The sequence below is a fragment of the Harmonia axyridis genome, chromosome 2 (assembly GCF_914767665.1).
Source record: "Harmonia axyridis chromosome 2, icHarAxyr1.1, whole genome shotgun sequence".
Lineage (NCBI taxonomy): Eukaryota > Metazoa > Arthropoda > Insecta > Coleoptera > Coccinellidae > Harmonia > Harmonia axyridis.
Window position 1 is genome coordinate 784,059 of NC_059502.1, and position 22,014 is coordinate 806,072.

Genomic DNA, 22,014 nt, shown 5'->3' on the forward strand with positions numbered 1-22,014 from the left:
TAACAAAATAAAAAATAAAGTTTCGTTATAGTGAGAAACCTCCAGGCTTTGTTTGTTTTCATAATTTTTCATCCTGGATCTGTGCATCTTATAGATTTTTGCCTAACATATTGCGGGTTTTAGTAACTGTAAGAGCAGCTCTAGAAAAGTGTCTTTCAACAGGAGCTGAAGATGCTGGCGTTGATAAAAACTCCTTGGCCATTTTAGCCTAAGTATAGAAAGATACTTCTGAAACTAGCAATAGATTTAATAGAAATGTGAGAAAACTACTAATAACATCACATTGGCGAATGGCGAATGCTTCAGTCTCTCGGCGCTCGAGGAATCCCATTCCTCCATTACAATTCTTGATATGTCAAATTTAGTTATGAAAACATCGAATTTTATTTTCTTTCTGTGTTTTACGGAAGTAACAGACAGTTATTCCCACAGTTATAAATAGCGGTTTTTCCTCATTTGAAGTTCTTCCCCGATAACTCTTGAAGTATTGATTTTAGGTATATGGTCTGCTGAAGTAACCCCCACTATTTTTGTACGTAGAATCGACTGAAATAATAAAAAATATAGGTTCTAATTTGAAAATCTTGAGTTTTGATGAATTTGAGTTGTCCAAGTTCATGATCCTCTTATAAACACCCTGTACATTTTTGGTCCAAGCCGAAAACAGTCTTATAATACAACGTATTTGCGTAAACGAAACAAAACAAATTTTTCTCGAAAAAGGCTTTTTCTGCTGAAATATAAAAAAAAATATGAGTCCTCATCGCCATCTTTTTTTTCATAAGAATCCCAATAACTCATGAACCGTTGAATTTTTACCCAAGGTATGGCATATTGCCGAAATTGCCATCAAAAAAGCTATCTAATGATGCAATATTATACTGGGTGTGCCATTTGAAATAAGGAAGTAGTAGTCTGTTTCCGGTATAACCGGAAGTTGTAGAGATCTGAAAATATTTTAGGGAGAAAGATCATTGTCTCAAACCCCAATGTGCAAATTTTCAGCTCAAAATTATAATTAGTTTTCCAGAAACGTCTAATAGGCCATCGAGTTTGGGACACCCGATATGCTCAATCTTCACCTGGTGAGCTGGTGATTGTGAAAATGTAAGTCGGAACTGTCTCAAAAAAAAACAACAATCGAAGTATTCAAACAAATTTTTCAATCACCATAAGAAATTTATGTTTGTTTGAAATGGGGCCACGCTGTATACACTGAATACGCTGGCGCTGTATATTCATCGCGTACTTGCGATTCGGCCATCATATTCGAAAAAATAAGGGTCCTTTTTAAGTTTCAACGAAAAATTATCCACTACAAATAACACAGTGTGATATTTGGGCGAATGCCAGTCCAGAATTTCTTTGGCCAACTCGAAAAATACACGAAATATTTGGCAGTCTAAGCTATATTGTCCGCGATGAAAAGAACGTACGTGAAAAAATCAATATAACAAGCTACTTGACTGAGGTCGGATTTAACGATGTATAACACTGCTAGTGTAGTGAATATTTCAGCCAATAAATTCTCACGTCAACGAATGCAATGAGGCGAAAATTACGACTTTCATCAAAGAGACAATGAATGAATATTTCGATGCGTTTATATTTTCGGATTTGAAAAAACGATTGGAGTTTTTGCGTGTTTGTTCTAGGAGGATAAAGTATGTATTTTCTAATTTTGTTATTGTTTCATTGTTTTAAAATCGCAAATTTTTCCTCTTTATGGAATAATGAATTGAAATATAGGTTTCTTCGAAAGGAAATATACAATTTTAAATGGTTGTAATGTCAATACCGTGCAATATTTCATGTTCATTAGGTTTTGTCATTTAATGATGGAAAGATACACATTTCAACAACTTTTGGAAATTGTTAATCAGAATCAGTGCTCATTTTTAGATACTTAGAGTTATTTAAGAAAAATTTATGGAAGACATTTTAGAGTTGAGCAACTCACTATTCGTCGTATTGCAAAGGGTGTTTTTTTAAGAGCTATAACTTTAAATTGCAATAAAACAACGATGGATTATTCGATTGACATGAATTTTATTTATCCGCAAGATAATCTTGTGGCATTACATTTTAAATAAGATTTCTGGCATATGACCGCCACGGCTGGCTCGGATGTAGTCCAATCTGGACGTCCAATTTTCGATGACTTTTTCCAACATTTGTGGCCGTATATCGGCAATAACACGGCGAATGTTGTCTTCCAAATGGTCAAGGGTTTGTGGCTTATCCGCATAGACCAATGACTTTACATAGCTCCACAGAAAGGAGTCTAGCGGTGTTAAATCACAAGATCTTGGAGGCCAATTCACAGGTCCAAAACGTGAAATTAGGCGGTCACTAAACGTGTCTTTCAATAAATCGATTGTGGCACGAGCTGTGTGACAGGTTGCGCCGTTTTGTTGGAACCACAGCTCCTGGACATCATGGTTGTTCAATTCAGGAATGAAAAAGTTAGTAATCATGGCTCATTGACTGTAACGTTCTGGTCATAATCGTTTTTGAAGTAGTACGGATCAATGATTCCACCAGCCCATAAAGCGCACCAAACAGTCAGTGTTTCTGGATGTAACGGTGTTCGACATACACTTGAGGATTAGCTTCACTCCAAATGCGGCAGTTTTGTTTGTTGACGTAGCCATTCAACCAGAAGTGCGCTTCATTGCTAAACAAAATGAAATGGACGTAGTGCGCGATACGTATTCCGCACAGAACCATTATTTTCGAAATGAAATTGCACTATTTGCAAGCGTTGTTTAGGCGTGAGTCTATACATGATGAATTGCCAAACCAAACTGAGAATAAATCACTCAACAGCTGTTGAATCGGTCGCCATCTTGAACAGTAATGCCAACTTAAAGTTATATACCTCGAAGCCAAGCCGCACTTGGTATCATTTTCACATTAGATTAGAATACTGTGAAAAGAGAGTTATAAACTGAATAATGTCATTTATGAATCCTTCTTAAATTCCTCTTGGTATTCAAGCGTTTGATAATTAAATAACCTTCTAAATACAAATAACATAAGAAATGTGAATTAATAAAAAATAGTGTTGCCATTATAAGCATTCTGAATTCAAATTGAATCCTATTGGAAAAGGCATAATTTTAAATGCCTGCTTCTATCAGTAATACTCAATGAGTTTCCATTTTATTTTGTGGAATCTTTATTTCTGAACTCGTTGTATGATTTCCAAAGAGATCCGAGTCCGAGTCTCTGCGAATTCGAAATGTCATAAAAGCGGCTGCAACGATAATATCCTGGGAAATTTGGTTTAATCGCGACGAGGGAATTTCCCGAAGCATCCACAATTTTCCCGGCACGAAACCGCCGAACAAAGAACGAAATATGAAATTTTCCATCGTGATATTTGCGAATTCAATCGAGTTTCCTGAAATTTTTAATGAATTGGTCGCTTCGGAATTCATTCGGTTAGAATTCCGTATTCGGTTCGGGTTCTTTTCCTTCGAAGAAATCCGCTCAGAGGACTGTTTATTGAGGAGACCGAAGGATATTCATTTCCTTGAAGATTAGGTCCTTCCACGGGTTCGCACTTATTTCCCAGAGAATTTATCCGGTGATGTTGCGAAGCCTTCATTTCTGCTTTGGAACAAGCGCCAGCTGCCTTAGGAGCTTAAAGGCCTTCATTATATTGCTTTTTTTGTGCGCTCCTCTGATGTCCTATCATTTGGGCACAATATCAGTAAAGGGTTATCCATTTTTGTGGTTCTGAAAGTGAACGTACATAAAACACATTCTCATTTAGAATATCGATCAAATTTTTATTTCAATATAATGCTTGAACCTTCTCATCATATGTGGAATACAACATCATTTTACTGTCCTCCTCTTACATAACTCGATTCTTGTAAGGTGATTTCCGATGACTCGCCGGCACAACATTTTTTTTTCTTTCAATAAATCGATTGTGGCACGAGTTGTGTGACATGTTGCGCCGTCTTGTTGGAACCACAGCTCCTGGACATCATGGTTGTTCAATTCAGGAATGAAAAAGTTAGTAATCATGGCTCTATATCGATCACCATTGACTGTAACGTTCTGGCCATCATCGTTTTTGAAGAAGTACGTACCAATGATTCCACCAGCCCATAAAGCGCACCAAACAGTCAGTTTTTCTGGATGTAACGGTGTTTCGACATACACTTGAGGATTAGCTTCACTCCAAATCCGGCAGTTTTGTTTGTTGACGTAGCCATTCAACCAGAAGTGCGCTTCATCGCTAAACAAAATAAAATGGACGTAGTGCGCAATACGTATCCCGCACAGAACCATTATTTTCGAAATGAAATTGCACTATTTACAAGCGTTGTTCAGGCGTGCGTCTATTCATGATGAATTGCCAAACTAAACTGAGAATAAAGCACTTGACAGCTGTCAAATCGGTCGCCAACTTGAACAGTAATGCCAACTTGAAGTTATATACCTCGAAAAAAAACACCCGTCACATAGGAATTGCAAAATCGAAAAGATTCTTGAAACTTCCTGCAAAACACAAACTGCGTAAATGTCCAGAATTGGCCAGCCTAAGAAGAACACTTTTGAACCAACTAATTTTGAATCCCAAGTGAAAGCAGAGGCTCCCATGAACGTTGTTAAATTTTACAATATAGTAGGGAATTTTGAGAAGGAAATAAAAGGAAAGATCAAACTGTCAACAGTTTCTGAAGGCTAAAATCCTCCTTCAACTAACAAACTAAGGAATTGTCTTCAGTTTGGATAGCCATGGTGAGAGAAACTTCACTTCTAGATTGATTCTTCATACAAGACTGGCCACAAAGTGTGTTCTCCTTTCTACGTACATCAGCATTCTTATTTTATAGACGAATACTAGGTCAGGCTGTTTGCCAGTCAGAAACAATCCGGGAAAAGGCGAAATCGATAAAGGATACACCCCCAAAGGGGGTCATAAATCCCCGATGGGATTGAATTAGCGATTCAACGATGACATATATCCCGCCATCGAACAAAAAAACGATTTATAAATACAACAACGACTGTGCTTGCTGCATTAACTCGGCCTTTGCAATTTTCCTTCCGGGAGCTGTAGCGGGTTGACATTGTATCTGTATCTATTATGCAGATGACACCCGAATTACCGGCCTGTTTTGCCGTTGCTTCTAATGGAGGCTGTTCGTCCCCCTATCTGCACTGATTGAATTGCAGATTTTCCGGCGATGTTTTGAAAGAATTACTTGAAACAGCGACAGATGTCACTGGATTTTCAGGGTTTGTCGGAATTTTTGGAGATCATCTGGACAAGATCGTCATTGGGAACTGAGTTATTTCAGGATTTTGTTTGAATGTTTTGTTTTAGGTAGGCTAAGGTAGGTTTATATGTAAGTATGGGTTGGTTTATAAAAAAATTGGAAAAGTGCTGACGTCAGAAGCTATTTGTAACTTTTCACTTGCATTTTGTGAAATATGCAAGCTGGGAAGTAAGTATAGGGTGTTTTTTTTCGAGGTATATAACTTTAAGTTCGCAATACTGTTCAAGATGGTGACCGATTTAACAGCTGTCAAGTGATTTATTCTCAGTTTGGTTCGGCAATTCATCATGAATAGACTCACGCCTGAACAACGCTTGCCAATAGTGTAATTTTATTTAGAAAATAATGGTTCTGTGTGGAATACGTACCATAGAAACGCAAAGAATGTTGTCAGATTTGCTAACACTATATAAAATCTTCCAATCAAGAATTTTTATGCTTCTTCCTTTTTTAGGAGGACATTGCTTGTTTCTACAAAATCATCTGTTTGAAATTTTTCCTCAATGGCTGTGTTCCTCTGCATTTTGTTCAGTGTATGTCCTGTTATTTTCTTCAGGGTCTTCATCTCGATTGTTCTTAAGATTGTCTTCTTTAAAGTCATATATGTGTGGCGATAAAAAGCAATTAGACAAAATGTCTGTGTCTAGCCGGAATTGTCGTCACAATACTCAATATAAATGTACCTGCATTAGTGTACCAATGGTCTTTCGTGGTACTTGTGCATACAACTTTCTCATTCACAAGGTTTTCAGAAATATACAATAGAGAATATCTTTACCCTACCCTAATATATGTGCGGGCACCATGATACCATTGCGCAGGTATACAACTTAGAGAATAAGAATAGGAAGAAGAAATTCACGGTGTACGATATGATTTTAAGTTTGTAACCCACGTATAAAACTGGAGAAGTAGAGTTCAGTGGAGAAGTTACGAGGTGATGACCAGTTGAGTAAGTACAGTGTTCAAGGATGTTTCCAAGTGCTGTACCACAATAAAATTCACGTCTGTCGTCCATCAGTGTTTTAATAATTCCCATGAAAACGTGATTTTCCAAATATGTTTCAGCTCTTGTAACGGCGCAATATATAGGTCGTACACATGTTTTTTTATATCTTCGCCTGACAACCTGTACTCAAATATTTGATCTTCCTTATTGGATATTTCGGATGTTCTGATATTGCAAACGCTTTGTTGATCTGCTTCCAAACTTCATCTTCCAGGATCCTAATCAAGTTTGATATACTCAAATACACGACGAATATTATCAATCAGAAAACAAGCAACGTTTGTTGAACCTAGAATCACACATTGCAGATTTTCCCGTCTCGAAAATCGCTTGCCGCAATTTTCCTCAACCGCATCTAAATCCGGCACGTAGCCGGGTCCAATGGTCTCATTGCCCTGACGGGGTATAATCTAGTTTTCGGTGATGCTGATCCGGGTTAGGCCGAGGCACGTGGGGGGCCTCTGAGGGTGGAGGCAGGTTCGGGGACGGCCACAGACAGTTGACGATCGATGACGAGCAAGCGTCGCGGCGGGCAGCGTCGGCAATTGATGCATATCCGGATCACGCCGCAACGAGTTGCCGGTCAGGAATCCAAGATGAGGAATGGGTTCATCCTTCAAGCTAGATCGGGGGACCTACACGATTGTGTCACTGTCAACGGTCGTACGTCAAACCTTTCTGGTTAGATGAAAGTTTGGGATCTGATTTCGGAGCTAGTTTTTTGTGCTTGCAGTTTGATGGAAGAGTCCCTAAAGATGAATTCGTAGGACTTGGATCTATTGGTTGTAGTTCTTTGAGGTATCTCGTTTTCGTGGGAATTATCAAAACACTGATAGACGACAGACGTAAACTTTATTGTGGTACAGCTCTTGGAAACATCCTTGAACACTCTAGTAACTCAACTGGTCATCACCTCGTAACTTACTTCACTGAACCCTCCTTTTCCCAGTTTCATACCTGGGTAACAAACATAAAATCATATTGTTCACCGTGAATTTTTTCTTCCTTTTTTTATTCTCTAAGTTGGATGCCTGCGCAATGGTATCATGGTGCCTGCACACTAATTATGGTAGGGAAAAGATATTCTCTATTGTATCTTTCTGATAACTCTATGAATGAGAAAGTTGTATGCACAAGTACCACGAAAGACCATTATAACACTAATGCAGGTACATTTATATTAATTATTGTGACGACAAATTCGGCTAGACACAGACATTATGTCTAATTGCTTTTTGTCGCCACAGTTCGAAATTTCTGGTGACTCTGAAAATTGAAGAAAATCAATCAGCCCAATGAAAGAATTGAAAAACCCGTTATTTATTCATTTGAACAGCCTTGAAATTTCATCTTAAATTTTTCTTTTCACCTCTCCTCTCCTCATCCTTTTTGAGTATTTTATGAGTCATTGTCATCATTTTCTTTGAAAATGTCCGCGTTTGGGAGGTTTATTGAAGGTTTACTCACTGATTTCAACTTAACTTGAAGTTAAAACCTTCAGGGTTTTTCGATGGTAAGTAAACTACAACTTCAGTGGTAAATAAAGATCGGACTGGATAGTTCAGAGTAATTCAGCATTGAAACATCAGTTGAAGAACCGACTTGACCATGAAGAGCAATCTATTTTAATATTCATTAGACGTGAAGGAAATGAACTATAGCTTCGAATGAGATAATATCTTCGACGTTACTCATGAGGTTCATATCATAGTGATATCCTAAAGACGGGCCTGGTGTTTTCTGTCGAGGAGTAAACATGAAGGGTATTCTGTCTGAAAACACCCCCCCGATGGAGGTTTATATTTTCATGAGGCTATGCCAAGTGATTCCTTGGGGATCGCAAAAACAAACAAGGCTCAGAATTCAATTGGATCGCTTGCAGTGGGTTTTTCTGAGTATTCGAATGATACCGGACACCTCCAATACTTTTTTCCAAGCGTATTCGATCCTTAAAGCAAATATTAATTAGAAATGGCGAAGGCTATCTTCACTGGAAAAGCAAGAGCAGGTTAAATGAAGTATTGAATTTCATTGATTGCCATGGCATACCTACAGATGATGTTAGCTCGAGAATACAATCTATGATTTCTAAGAGTGAAAATCCAATAATTTCATGGTTATGACATTCTATACATTGGAAGATGTTACAAGTAATGGAGATTTTCAACTAGGCTATGTTCTAAAGACATAGGTGACGATGATTGAAAGCCATTGTATATTGCATATCATTAAATAGATGAATGTAGATATCACTTGATATATTCTAGATGAAGAGTTTTTTTTTAAGTAAGTCCTTAAAACAAGGCACACTCTTCTTAAGTTATAAGGATCAATCATCATTATGATAATGATGATGACAGCGCCTGGTGACAGCCAGTTATCTCTTCATCTTCGTATGATTTGCATTGCTAAGAAGTTTTCGATAATCATCAGTTTCTTGGAAATAACCGGTCCGAAGTCGTCTTTTCAATTTCGGCGCAATGTCTGTAATTTTCTAATTTTGAATTCAAATGTTGAATGTGAATATTCATCTTGATCACATAATCAGAGCCATAGCAAATCCAAAGGGAAAAGTTACCCAAAATTTCCGTGATCAACAAACCAACGATGTTGAGATTTTGGGTGTTGATAGAAGATAGCAATTTCAAGATCCATGCGAATTTTCAAGCTGGTTCCATTATCAGAATTATAGAATTTTTGAGAAGAATTTTGGAGAAAAACGGGTTTTTTCTTTTCAAACGTTCTTCTGGAAAATCTCAAGTGATTGCAGATCCGATCGAGTTGAAAATTTGTGTGTCTATAAGGAATAACCTTTTGAAACCTTCTCAGAATCATAGAAATATCACGCAGAAAATATAAAAATGAGGAGAGCCCTGAAGTGAAGTCAGGAGCTTTTGAGCGTAGTTCTCAGGGCATAATTGGCGTATGAATGAATCAGTGATCGAAACCTCTTGACTTCATTTACAGTTGTCGCCATTTTGCTATCGTAACATTCCTCTGCGATATTTTCGTCGAAGAAAAAAAAGTTAAATATTAAAAAAATTAATGAAAAAGATAAACATCCATTAATATTCGAAATGAACGCAAAAAACCATCCTCGTGACGCTCCCTTACGCAATTTTTTCGATTCCGCCGTTATGGCTAATCCGCCCCGTTCGCCACGAGGTCGAGCCGGTCGTCGGCGTCGTCGGCGTCGCCAGTGTGAGACGGGCGCTCGGGCCGAATGGGCGGCCCGGCAAAGATGCCCAAAACTCGTGCCACCCTCGAGGCGGACGCCCACGGCGGAGGCCTCTACCAGCCACGCAGGAGACGTCAACGCAGAAGGTTAGAGATCAAAAGATGCCGCCCGCCACACCGCTCTCTGATGCTGCCGCTTCTTGCCTGAGGCCACCCGCCCCCAACCCGCTTCTTTTGTCGGTGTCTCGACACTCTCACGCGCGACTTGTGGAATCTCTCATCTATTTTTTTTTCTTGTTGGTCCTCTCGTACTCTTTTCGAGGGAGCGTTGCATACGTTTTTCAAGTTCAACGGTGTGTTTACTGGCGCCCTATTGCGTTCTGTAGTGTGTAGTTTTACCCATTTTGAGGATTATTTGTAGTATTTGTGAGTATCCGACTGGATAAGGCTATAGATTCAAGTAAAATTCACAACTTTTTCATTCAATCAGGCGAAAATAGCTAAATAAATATCTGCTTGATCTAAAAGCTCTGATGATACGTTTCCGGTAGATCTGCAGAGCTGACAGATCAACAAGGCTAGTAAATTTATATAATCCTGGTAATAGATTCAAGAGAGGAAACCCTTCAAAGTTCCTATGAAATTTCCAAATTTTTCTTTCAATCAAATGGCAAAGAGTTGAACTTTCAATAGCTTGTTTATACTAACAGTAGATCTACATACTGAAAAAATAGAGAATCGTCTATGGAAAGTACTGTAAATGTAAATATTCTCAATAATTCCTACATATAGACAAATTTCAATAGCTATTCTATACTGGGAATGGGCCTTGATAACTTCCAAGTTGAACGTTTTCAAGGACATACCATAAAAATGTATCGTGCTTCTTAGTTCTTTCATGAAACAACCCTTGAAACAAATCCCCTTAATATATGTTTCTCATGTAAATGGAAAAAAAATGGTTTTGTGAAATCCGGATACAGTTGAATCTTTCCTCAAAATTCCATGTGAAAATTGTTTTTGAAAATCCTAATTGATTCAATGTAAACATTACCTACTACAAAGTTCATTCAAATCTCTTATATTAGCCAATGCCGCACAGAAATCACCATTATTTTTTGAAAAATCATTCATATTGTCATCTTTCTTGATAAGAAATGTAAAAACATTGAACTATCTTTCGAATATTTTCTTTAATCATTGTGTGATTCTTGAGATGAACATATAAATAACCAGTGGTTCTATGCAAACTATACTTCTTTATTGCAAATAATTCGGAATAATCTAGTCACCCACAAAAGAAGGCAATAATATGTTTATAGAAACTCGAAACATTCCTCGAATTGTTTTCGAAACTAAGAAGAAAATAAAAATCTCATAAAATCCATTACGAATAAAATTTGCCAAAATCTACAGATCCTTACAAATATTTCTATAACAAATTCCAGTGTAAAAAAAAATTAAAAATTTTATTTGATAATGAAACCTTCAAATGAATTATTTCATCTAGAACTTACTACCTGCAACGCTCGAATATCACCAAAAATTCACGAAAATTCCACATGTCCGATTGAACCAATCAAAACGCAAACAGATCAAGCTTCTTAGAATCTCATAAGGCACAATACCACCAATTTGCTGTACAAGCCAATCAAGATGTACCCCAACCCAGAACTGCTTTTTGATTGCTTTTTGAATCCACCCTTGCTTTGAATGTAAACCAGATGGGAATCTGCTTCAATGTTCAGATGAGAGGAAATGTCGTAGATTAGAATATTTTTTAGATTAAGAATATATGTATTCATAAATGATGTTAGTTCTCAGAATATATTTTTAGATGGTTCATATGGAGGGTACTTTTGATGTTTGATGCGTGTTCAAGGGTGGTGGGATATGGGGGTTGAATACAACATTTTTACTCTTAGTAGGTTATGATTTATGGGTATAAAAATTGATAGTACACACAGCCATAATGTTTATATTCAAATAATTATCGATTTGATAACTAGTCCACATTTTTTTTCTGATCATTTATATATTTTTCACATGTCTCTTTTGTCCATAGAAAAACCTTGATGAATTATCTACATGATCTATTCTTTTTTTCAATTATAAAATGTCAATCAATTTTCTATAAAATTTGGGTGTAGTCAAGACATGTTGGGAAGACAGAATGATGAAATGTAGAAAAGACGAGATGTATATATTTATATCCCTTCAACTTTATGCGGGTTTGAAAATGTCATTCCTAGTGTTATTGTCCTATACAGATAAAATTGAAAAGTGATAAATCCAGAAATTTCGTCTCTCCAAAATTGTCGTTTTTATATAAATGAGTAGTGATTCCTTTGAAGATCGTTTATATGCATTTCTATGCCATAATAAAAAGATGACACAGAAAGTAATGAAATCTTCGCAATTATTGCTCCTAAATAATAGCAAATGAAGACGTCATAATATACTTCGTCTAACGTAAACCGAACAATAAATTCGTTCAGTTTACACTTCAATAAAACAGCCCATAAAACCATATTCGCTTAGAGTCGTTAAATCTCCAAGCCCTCTACCGCATAAACTTTGGAATTGCGTGGAAATATTACAATTTGAAGAATGGGACGTTGTGGCTAGCATTCCTCCTGTAGGTTCCACCTAGAATCGATACGGTTGCATGATGCTTACCTCGAAGGTCGGCCGATAGAATCAACCACGAAGAAATGGGCAAGAACATCCACGAGGTCACCATATGCATTAGTGGTATGGTTAATGGGTATTCCACTCGATTGATTGATTTCTGCTGAAATAAATTTCAATCTTTTGCACATAAATCTGGAGTTAAAACCTCCTAGTTTGTGGCACGTTATGAAAACAGAATGACAATGCCATTCATCATTTTTTGGAGCAATTATCCTGATAAACGAAAATGCAAAGATATATGTTTGGGTTCAAATAATGGATTCATGCTTGAAGGCTTCAATTTTCCCTTCTGAATATTCCATCATACAGGATGGACCTCAGCAGATGTTACCATTATTTATGGAGAGAACGGAATGTACGATTTTATTGAGAATTTGGTGCCCTGGATAGGAATCATTGGTCTATAAATCTAGAGTATTTTCAACGGTGCGGTTGCCATTCATCATCTGAATCTTGAATATTTCAAATGTAACAGCCTGTATGTTATTAGATTTTTTTAATTCACTGTAGCCTCTTGATTATTTTTGTATCATTATTTTCATGTAATATTCTTTAGTATTTGAAAAAAAATCAAAGGGCTACGGCGCACTCAAAAAAGTTGTAATATACGGTGTGTTCCATCTGAAATATCGAAGTATTTTTTATATGAGCAAAAACACCGCTGAGCTGAAAATATTCTATATCATTCTAGAACTGATTTCTGCTCACGAAAGCAAACTTCCACAAAAATTGTACTATCCGTTCTTCTTAAAAGTGTATGGTACCAGCGATCGAAGTCCATTTTGTATATCGGCACCATATCATGGAAGAAGGATGTTTTACATTCCAATTCATCTACTTCAGCTGATATCGATTTTCAAGAGAGATCGCCTCTTCTTCTCGGCAAGAAATCGATAGAAAGAGAAAAAAAATCCCATATCTTTTTGCAGCTTGGCATTTCTTCAACAGTTCCAGCAATCAGATCAGAAAAACTAGAATTGTTTAGTCCAGTGCAAATTATCAAATGGATTTTTTTCAACATGGCTTGAATGATTAAATTATTCACATTGACTTCCTAAGCATTACTGGGTACAATATGGGATCCTATGTTATAATTTCACTGTTAAAACTACTCTTCGTGTTATGTAAAAAAGCTGAACATTCCACAACATGGCATTCAGTAATTTGTAAGAAGTAACCTTGGCTTGGTTAATTGAGGTCAGGTCGCTGTTTCGGTGTTTGAAGTCTGAAAGAAAGTATTTGAGAAATGCTGAGAATTCCACAGAAAAAATATAAAAAAATGTAAAAAAACAATTATATTATCTATCATAACTTGTATACCAATAATCCTTTTCTCAACAACAGAATTTTAAATTGACTCTTTGCAAATATAAGGTTAATTGACCTCGAAGGTAAGGTTTGAAAATTCCATGATATGTACTTTTTATGTTTATTATTTAAAAAAAAAATTTTTTTTAACAAATTGCTGATATTAATGAAAAAACGAGTATTCTCAGTAGTGTATTCGTCTAGAAAGGTTTTCTTACCCTCCGTTGGTGGTTGAAAGTTAAAAAACTACCTAAACCCCTAATTTTGTACGCCACTGGCTTCAGGCCCATTTGTATCAAAAAGTTCTTCAGTAGGATAGAGAGTTACCCCGAACTCCCTTTCGCTCTAACAAATAATCATGCTAGGTCGTTTCGGCTAACGTAATTCAGAAGAATAGTTTGTTACTTCATTCGACTCCACCCAGCATTCCTGTTCTTGAATTAACGGGCCCAAATTCGCATAATGAGGGATCGGGCATACGAAATGGGCATTGTTCGGATGCCCCCAAACTTCCTAGTCGAAATTAACAGAGCCATTTCTACTAACGTTCCTTTCGAAACTCTTATCAGGGCGGCCAGGCGTCCTTAAAGACGTCCCGAGGGGAATTTAGGGTCAGATAGTGGGGATAATGAGCGAAAAACAAAGAGTGCGTGTGATTTTGAATGTTGTGTGGTGGAGATATCTGATCTTGGTAGAGGAACTGTGTGTATGTTTGCTACAAGACAGTAGGCAGGAGAGAAGTTGAGTACTTGTAGCTTCTTGGGGAATACTCTCCAACTTTGCTGGAGAAAAGAGCTCTTTTAGATGCAGATAGAGGATTTTGGAGCTGCTGACGGAGCATAGTATGTCGGTTTTCAGTTTCAGGTCTGACGCAAAGAAGGCATGGCCAGTGCCATACCACTATTTTTCTCGTTATTATCAAGCTTCAGAAGATTCCTGTCAAAATTTCGACACCTAGACTTGAGTCAGATTTGAGATATTGAAGGTTGAAGGTTCAGTTGTTTTTTAAGGGATAAAACAACGTGTATCAGTAAAACACTTTTGATGAAAAAGAAATACTGTGCCAACAAAGGAATCGCTTGATATGTTGAATTCAGACTAAGCTCCATCAACACCAACAAGTTAAAACTTAGTATGCCCACTTTGAACCTGACGATGCAGAACGCTGTAGTTGCCTCATCAGCAGTTGTTCCAGCAAACATCAACATAGCCTAGAAAATGGTTTGGCACGATAGTAGATTAAAGTTGTGTGAGATAGCGGTGGAGTTTAAGATATCAGTGACTTTACTATTTTGCGGGAACTTTTGTCCATGAGCAAAATTTGCTCAAAATAGGAACTACGCATCGTCGATTCAAAACTCTGTTTGGACATTTTTTTTGCGTCAATAGGTCAACTGAAAAGCTGCCGATGAGAGCAGTTCAAAGCAGACCAAATCAGTTGCCAAGGTTATGGCATTAGTACCTACTATGGGACGTGCTCTTCCACCAAGACAATGTTCTTTGTAGGAAATCAATTAAACCATTATCAAATAGAAAGAACTACGCTTCTTACAACTAACTTTATACTCTAGATCTAGGCTCTAGTGATTATTGGCTTAAGTCAGACCCTAAAAGAAGCTCCAGGAGAAGAATTTGGCTCAAATGAAGAGTTGTTGCCGAGATTGAAGTCTATTTCTAGATTCAAAGACAATACTTTTACGAACAGTGCTCAGTTAGTAGTTAGTATTGGAGTAACTTGGTCGGTGCTTGGTGAAATGGTGGAAAAAATTGCAAATCATCCTTCTTAGTAGAATCTAGCTATGTCCCTCCAGACGGTTTCCTTATTGCTCAACTCTGACTGCTGCACAAGTACCCTTGTTTTTATGTGCCTTGCTATTTTTCCAAATAAGTTTTCGCAATTAAACACCAAAGATTCCCAAAAATACCACGTCAGCAACCTCCGATTTTCAACTAATAAGTCTCAGCTTCGTAGAGGATGAATCACGCAAAATACTCTCTAATTTGACATTATGACAAAGGAGCACGTTCCCAGTGCCAAGATCCGTAAGGAAAAAAATGGATTTAATAAAGGCGAGGCCCGACGTCCAGATATAACGCTGCTGCGGAATGGTGATAAATATTCATTATAACGGCCTCATTAGAAAATGCTGCATATTCATTGTGGCTTATCCTTGGGGAATCTCAACTACGATGGTGTGATAAAACGGGGAATAATTACTCCTTTCGACCAACCTACTGAACTTGATGCAAACAGGAATATAAAACGGTTATTATTTGATTTGAACGGTTGTGGGAGTCTGTTAATCTGGAGATGGATTTGAAGAGGCCATTTGTCTCAAGGCTATTGAGATAGTCACGTAGAATTTCGTTGTCGGTTGTGAGTGGTGAAGGACAATTCATTGTGTGGTACTCTTTAGTTTTTTGTTTCAAGAATGCCCAGACCAAATCGGTATCGGTGAGATCCCTCAATATGTTTTGTAATTTTTTTCTTGTTCCTTTATTTTAAAGGGTGACTCTGTGACTCATTTTAAAATAGTTCTCAAAAGCTTGTTGCTAAAAAACGAAACTTGAGAAATTGCTATTGTTGCGTTGTCGGTAGGTACCGAAAAAATATGACAATGTAGGTACAAGATTCGCTTGTGGAAAGAGTGTCAAAAGACGTATAAAAATGATTGTGATTTCATTTTGTTTTAATAGACCTCAATACGATTATATCTAGCCTTCATAACTGATGAATTGTATCTTCGAATGACGTGTGGCTATCCTAGTTTCTGAGTAAATCCCCGAAAGGTACACATCTCTATTTTTCGATTCATTATTTCCAATGATGAGCAAATAGACACGTGGACAAATAGGAATCCACTCGTCTATTCAGCTGAGACAACACATTGTCTCCCGGATCTAGAACATGAGGTTCTTCTATACCCCGTACGTTTCCCAGGGAGTTGTCTCAAACTTTGAATTACAATTTCTCCGTTCCGCGTTGGCAGAGGTTCTCGAATAAAATACAATTCCTTCTGTTCCGCAGAATTGAATGTCTGTGTCCGTACGTGAATGGAATGCTCGAGGAGACATTAACTCACAACTTTCCTGCTGTTCCTCAATCCTTATTTTCGACTCTTGAATCTCTTGAAAAAGTCTCTCGTCTTCGCGCTGCGAATCACACCTGAAAGTTCTTGGATGAACTTGCAGAATACTAGCGAGAATTGTGGGAAGTATCCAGAACACAAACGAAGGAGATTAAAAAAAATTTTTTCATATTAACAATAGTTGGTTCATCGCGCAGTGATTCCTTTGAGGTTATATATGGTGTTTTTTTCGAGGTATATAACATTGAGTTGGCATTACTGTTCAAGATGACAATCGATTCAACAGCTGTCAAGTGATTTATTCTCAGTTTGGTTTGGCAATTCATCATGAATAGACTCACGCCTGAACAACGCTTGCAAATAGTGCAATTTCATTTCGAAAATAATGTGCTGTTCCCGATTTTCATATGCGAATTTTGTTTATCGATGAAGCGCACTTCTGGTTGAATGGCTACGTCAACAAACAAAACAGCCGCATTTGGAGTGAAGCTTATCCTCAAGTGTATGTCGAAACACCGTTACATCCAGAAAAAGTGACTGTTTGGTGCGCTTTATGGGCTGGTGGAATCGTTGGTCCGTACTTCTTCGAAAACGATGATGGCCAGAACGTTACAGTCAATGGTGATCGGTATAGAGCCATGATTACTAACTTTTTCATTCACGAATTGAACAACCATGATGTCCAGGAGCTGTGGTTCCAACAAGACGGCGCAACATGTCACACAGCTCGTGCCACAATCGATTTATTGAAATACACGTTTGGTGACCGCCTAATTTCACGTTTTGAACCTGTGAATTGGCCTCCAAGATCTTGTGATTCAACACCGCTAGACTACTTTCTGTGGGGCTATGTAAAGCCATTGTTCTATGCGGATATGCCACAAACCCTTGACCATTTGGAAGACAACATTCGCCGTGTTATTGTCGATATGCGGCCACAAATGTTGGAAAAAGTAATCGAAAATTGGACGTCCAGATTGGACTACATCCGAGCCAGCCGTGGCGGTCATATGCCAGAAATCATATTTAAAATGTTTTGACACAAGATTATCTTGCGGATATATAAAATTCATGTCAATCGAATAATCCATCGTTGTTTTATTGCAATTTAAAGTTCTATAGCTCTTAAAAAGACACCCTTTATAAGTGCAAAATTTTCACCATTTTTGAAATTAATTCTAACAAATTCACTGTGTTTTTAAAGTGAGCATCGTTTTTTTTTTATTAATGGCGTAATTTTTAATTATACAATGTTAAAAGTTGGCAGCTTCAAAAGTGAAAGCTGCCCAGATAGCGGGTCGTTCAAAACGAAACCTTGTACTGAAGAACCCTTTATAATTTTGCTGGCTAACATTTTGACACAATGATAGACGCACAGGACAAGCTAACAGAAGAGATCAAACATCCAGCGCACCTCCATCTTTCCTGAAAGCCTGTTCAAACTGTTGAAACTTTAATCGCCGTCATAGTCGTCGGCGCACATCAAACGAAATCTAATATATTCCAACCCTTGTGCGGAAAATAAATCCCCCAAGATTAATAGGTCCGAACGGCACAAACCGAACATAAATTGTTAGAATTTCATTTTCTCCGTGGAAAGCGTCCACCTGGCATTCTTCCGCGGGAGGAGGGGGGTATGGTTCCCTTGTACTCCCCCGTCACAATTTTGAAAATGGCGACTCATTACGTCGACATGGAAATGCGTCACGTTTCCGGTCGGACAGAGGGCGGTGGTGATGGATTGCACTAGTCGTCGATACGTGTGAAAGCCGCTTTTTAATCCCGTTACAACGTCGGTCGCTGTATGCGGATGGCACTAAGGCAACTTCAATTAATTGGCGATTCGATAATTCCGCGGCTGGATTATTGAATTAACACCCAGCCGGCTTCGGTGCATGAAAGGAGCGGCGTCGATGCAGCCGGCCCAATTAGTGCAATGCGCTGGCTCGAATGCAGCCTTCGATATGAAATTCGATTTGTATCCCACGTGTGTGTGTGGATGTGGTCGTGTATGGGGTCCTTTAGATTTCGGATTTGTATGACGAAGTATTGGGTATTGTAGTGTATGGTACTCTTTAAATTTCTGCATCAAGGCATCTCATCAATATCTCTAGTAATGTTAGTTTACATTCTACAGGATGATTGTCAGCCATAGCTGAACAAAGCTCTCACTACGCAACAAAGTATGAAATGTCTGAGTTGGGCGCAAAATATTCTCTAGAATGCCACAGTACCTAACTGTAACAGTAAAGATGCCTGTCTCAAAAAATTTTGCTCATTATCACAACTTGAAAAATAGAACTGAAGTTCATCATTTGTCCTCGAAGTCGCCCTTGGATGAATCTGTTGAGCCTAACAACAGACCAATCAGCTATCTCCAGTCCCTTGATGATTATATTACTGAACAACCATGATCTTGTATAGGTGCATTTTGAAGGCAGTGAGCTAAATTTGATTTCTCTATTATAGTATCGTAATGATTACAGCATTGTTTTCAGTTATATTTTTCGTTTTGTGGTTGTCTACACTGACTTCCGATCCTATCAAATTTCAACACACGTCAATTGTCAATATAATATAATTTGGATATAGTGAAATGATTTGCAACATTATCTGCAATTTCTCTTAATTCTGGTGGTGTTAAATCGATTTCGTCAGACATAAATCACGAATTCAATGCGTAATTAGAAACTATTACAAATTTGAAATGTCCGATTCAAATTCAAATTCTGTAATCTATCAATTTTCGTAACAGTCCCACCAACTGCCAAGATACAATACAATACAAAAGACACTAGGATGTATAATCTGAATTTTTCATTGAATTTAGAGAATATTTCACAAAACTTTTACTGAAATAGAGAAAATATCGTCTAATACTCGTTGCAGAAGGCTCGCTCAATCGAAGCTCGTTTTCAAATTTCGCTTTCGTGTTGGAGTAGGAGCTCATTCTGCAACTTGTTTTAGAATATACTATTACTGTAGTGCTTAAAAACCGAAGTTTTAATTCATATTCAAGACGTGCTTGATCAATATGAACCCTTTCAGACTCAGCTGAACATACATATTCAAAAACCTACACAAAAGAGTTAATCGATCAATATTCCCCAATACACTCCTGTTTCTGTCTTCCACCAAATATGAATTTTGTACCCGAATATTTCGATTCCCCAATTCAATACATCCCGAACGAAACGGACTGATTGGAGAAGCGAAATTTTCCGATGCTTTTCTCTGTTCGTACCTACGGGACTCGAGTCCCGAACTTCACTCCTGTAAAACTTTTCTAATTTCAACCCCTCGCAATTTGGATAGGGGTTCGAACAACGAGGGACGCCACTGTCTCCACCCCCAGGCTTCAATCGGGGCGCTTGTGAGTGAAGTGGTGCATCTCCATCAGCTCACTTACATAATCGAGTTAAATCGAATCTAATTGGAAATTATGAACACGTTCCCTGAATTAGTGACAGGAAACCTGGACTTTAAGGCTCTGGAATTGTTCGAACCGGAGTCAAAGGATAAATACTCAGGGGAGATCGAAGCGGAAAATGTTCTCCACAGTCAAAAACTGCTCATTAGAGCAGTCACATACATATAGTTTCAAGTATACATAGCATACTCAAACTATGATACATAAAATAATTGGTTGGAACTACGTTTAACGTAACAAAGTCAGTTCTTATTATACCTTCAAAGCAATTATATACTCTGATTTATTCTTATAAGACCATTCAAATGTTCTAGACACAAATTTTTTAATAGATCAAGTTGTGATCTAAAACGTATTGAGGTAACAAGTCTGTATTTTGACTCGTGAGGTAGTTGGCAGCCTCGAGAATATTATCAATTTTTTTTTGGAAATTTCAGTTTACAACCTATAACTTCTGAACAAATGAACTACTCGAAGCATTTTCGTGCTGGAGACATACTTTGTTCACCTCAACTACACTTTTACTGGGCACTACGATGTTTTTTTCAAACTATGAACAGCATCTTGCTTCACCTTAAACTTCTGCAGACTCTGGTAGACTGATGTTTCATTCATCGTTATATCAGAGCTGAAACAAGTTCCATTCCATTCATTGGCTCCTCTATTATGATGTTCAGGATATGATCGAATGTCGTATATCGGTTTTCATTACCGAACAATAGTTTCATTCTCAATTTGAATTCGATATAGCACATCCCCTTCCAGCAAACGGGCTGAATATCGAAGTTTGATCTCTCCCAATTGTGGATTATTGCTCCTCTTCCACAGAACAATCTGCCGGATTGGCAATAACTATCGTTTGATGAGAAAACTTGTCGACAATGAACTTTATTGTCAGGATTGTGTGCCAACTTTGTCGCTTCGAAACAATGGGTGCAGTTTCAATGTAGGCGCCTACTACAGGATGTGATTTTACAGCGGACGTTCCCCAAGCAGATTGTTTTACTATTTCCTCACGATATCTGTTGTTTCAGAATTATGAGCCGGGAATGGACTTGAAGGATAGGGTTCTCCACACTGATTCGTTCTCATATAGCGTTAACTTTCGAAGGAAAACACTTATATGCTTGTCATATTTGGATTTCAAAAGCCTCCATACATGCCAAAATTTCACTTGAAAAACCTTCTTATTATTATTATCTGAATCGTGGTCGTTGTAGCTCTGTTCGCTTTCCAGGAACTGCGACCAAATTGATATTTTGTTCTTAACCCTACCAATTCATACAAACCCAGGGAGGCCGTCGATGCTGTTAACAAAATCGAAGACATCCTTAGGAGCCTTGACAATTAATTCGTGGGTATACAGAACTGACTTTCCCATGTGAGTGGGTATTAGGCCAGTCAGCCTGGGGCATTTGCACACTATGTGTTCGGCTGTTTCTACTTCCTTTCCACAGAGCCTGCAGATCTCATCTGCTGACTTACCCATGCGGTACAATAAGTATTTGCAACGACAATGTCCTGTCAGCAGTGCCACCATTACCCGAAACTCAGCTCTTGGTAGCTTCAGAAGCTTCCTGGTATAGGTCAGTGAATGCACCACAAATTTCTTAGTCTGGGCAAGACTCGGAGTGTTCCTCCATTGGGTTTCTATATTGTCCCTCTCCCATTGTTGAATCACTCCTTTATATTGGTCTTAACCAAGCTCGGGACCAATAGGTGATTACCTTGATGCCTTTTTTGCAAGTTCATCGGCTTTTTCGTTTTCTTCAATATCACAATGACCCTTCCTCTTTTAACTAGAACTATCACTTCATAATTCTACAGACCGAGATAATGGCTGTTTATGTATGCGCTCAGGAGTGTTTCGAAATGAACCTCAAAGGGGCGCATATCTACATCACCACGGACAGCCAAACCACGCTGAGATCCCTGGAATCGTGTTGTCAGGGGTCTCTGCTGACTTGGGAGTGCCGTATCACCATGAAGGAACTGGCCAGAGAA

General features: G+C 38.0%; 1 protein-coding gene across 4 annotated transcripts in view; it reads left to right on the top strand.

The window, feature by feature from the left end:
• Positions 1-22,014, top strand: part of LOC123671947 (potassium voltage-gated channel protein Shaker) — a 204,283-nt gene that overhangs the window by 80,840 nt on the left and 101,429 nt on the right. The window lies entirely within an intron of this gene.